The sequence below is a fragment of the Anarrhichthys ocellatus genome, unplaced genomic scaffold, assembly GCF_004355925.1.
Source record: "Anarrhichthys ocellatus isolate YVR2014 unplaced genomic scaffold, GSC_Weel_1.0 scaffold110, whole genome shotgun sequence".
NCBI classification, from domain to species: Eukaryota; Metazoa; Chordata; class Actinopteri; order Perciformes; family Anarhichadidae; genus Anarrhichthys; species Anarrhichthys ocellatus.
Window position 1 is genome coordinate 61,910 of NW_022280140.1, and position 2,357 is coordinate 64,266.

Genomic DNA, 2,357 nt, shown 5'->3' on the forward strand with positions numbered 1-2,357 from the left:
GTGTGTGTGTGTGTGTGTGTGTGTGTGTGTGTGTGTGTGTGTGTGTGCGTGTGTGTGTGTTACGTAACGCGGCGTCCCACAGTGAAGCTGTCATAGTAGCTCTGTGAGAGATCAGACCGGCGTCACCTTCTTTGACACTCGTCTAAACCCGACCAGCTCAGCTATGCTCAGTGTGTGGCTGTTTTATTTTATTCACAGCATCCGCACAATCTGGATTTTTCTACTTTTTTTCAAAGAAATCTGCACAAGTGCGGAAAAAAGAAAACATGTGTTTCTAAATTTGGTTGATTTGAGTTTTTGAAGGATTAAGTGAAAAATGTAATAATTCATGTACTAAATAAACAACAACAAATGCAAGTTTTATTAACATATCCATGATGCTACCTTCTCTCAGACTGACCTGAATAGTTCAGTAATTAGAGCACAGCAAAATCTGAGAGGGTCTGAGTTAAGCTTCCTCTGAGACCCCCGCCCTTTAAATCTATTCCATATGGATTAGACATCGACCACATGGCAAAGCTCTGCTGTATGTGCTGCACTGTCACAGCAACATATTTGTGTTCCTTATCGATCAAACATGAGTCATTTGAAGGATTTGTTTGTATTGCATCTGCAGATTAAGGAAATATCTGGCAGCTGATTGATTTTAGAAATCCTTGTTGATTCAATTTAAACTGTTCTTACATTTATGAATCATACCTCGCACCAACAACTTCCTGTATTTTACATCTTAAATCTCACAAATGTTCCATTTCTTGCCAAAACAATCTGCACAGTTGATCGTAAAACGTGTCTGAAATGTTGCGAGTGTTTGTGTTCGCTAAGTATGAATGAAGGCTCAGCGGGGGGTTCACAGTATCCGACAGCTCTGACCTCTCTTCTAATGAGCGGTAATGAGCTGCCCGACCTCTGGATGGACGGTGACACCAAATCCCAGCCTGGGCCCAAGGGTGCCAGCTGTGGTGGAGACAGCGACGTCCCAGCAGAACAACACAAAGATGTGTGTGTGTGTGTGTGTGTGTGTGTGTGTGTGTGTGTGTGTGTGTGTGTGTGTGTGTGAAAGGATTTCGGGAGGCTATTAACAGACATGTTTATACCCGTGGATCAGTGTGGCCAGCATCGCCATGACGACAATCATCACTGCAACGGTTGCGCTGCATTCCAAAGAGCTGCAACAGAAAGCCGCTCTCAGCCGACGCATTTCAACCTCTGACGATGTTTATCGATGTTAAATGTAGAAACATCACATTTGTGTGTCGAAAGGGATTTTTTTTTTCATGGTAGGATTTTGACTTGTCGTACCAGGAAATGCACAGATGTGAAAAATCTAAATAATGATGGCTGCCTCCCATTCAGTGAATAAAGCAGCCTGTTCTCACAAATCCTTTTGTGCATTATCGCGACTCGTTTTTTGTCTTTTCGTGCATTAAACTCTCAGAACAAGTGCTCCAGAAGTCAGTTGACGTATAAGGAGCGAGAAAGACAGTGTAAGGAGGAGGACGGGGTGGATCCGTGGGTCAAACAGTTGTTGATTTATTTACATTGACTTAACTTATGTGCGTAAATTAATTGAGGAGAAAAACATCCTCATTTCAACCCAAAACCACTATCTTTTTCTTAACCTAACCAAGTAGTTTTGTTTGAATTCACATGCGTTCAAAACTGTGATTTTGCATTCACGTTACTCTGTATATTGTTAATGCTGAATACATGATTTACGTAGGTTACTTAATTTATTGTGAAAAATAACTTTATTTTAACCCAAACCGGGATCTTCTCCTAAATCTAACAAAGTAGTTTTGTTTAAATTCACAACAAACTGTGATTGTGCGTCCATATGTGACGGGTTACGCTGACCAGCCGACCGAACTTTCATTTTCATTTCCATATATGCAAACATCCTTATTTCAACCAAAACCATGATCTTTTTCTAAACCTAACCAAGTAGTTGTGCGTCTGCATGTGACACGTTGGGAATGAGAACGTGCCTGATGATGCAATTTACTTGTGGCGGTGTGGTCAAAAGCTGAAGGGGAAAGAAAAGACAAGAGGTCAGTTGTAAATGATATAGTGTCTAGTTCGAGAGGTTCACAGATGCATCAGAATCTTTTCATGTACGTTTTTATTGTAGCAGAAACAGAATGTACTTGTAGCTAGAGCGCCACTCACAGGTCTTTATAATAATCAAGAATAATCCTGTGATCAGTAAACCTCATCTGAAATCACCTCCATGTCAACTAACAATAGTCTGTCCTTTGATAGTAATCTAACTCCTGCTCCAAACACATTTAATGTTGTCTATTTTGTCGTGTGTGTGTGTGTGTGTGTGTGTGTGTGTGTGTGTGTGTGTGTGTGTG

At 41.0% G+C, this 2,357-nt stretch overlaps 1 protein-coding gene across 1 annotated transcript in view; it reads left to right on the forward strand.

Moving 5' to 3' along the window:
- LOC116399386 (serine/threonine-protein kinase SBK2-like) overlaps positions 1 to 2,357 on the forward strand; it is a 6,776-nt gene that overhangs the window by 1,294 nt on the left and 3,125 nt on the right. The window lies entirely within an intron of this gene.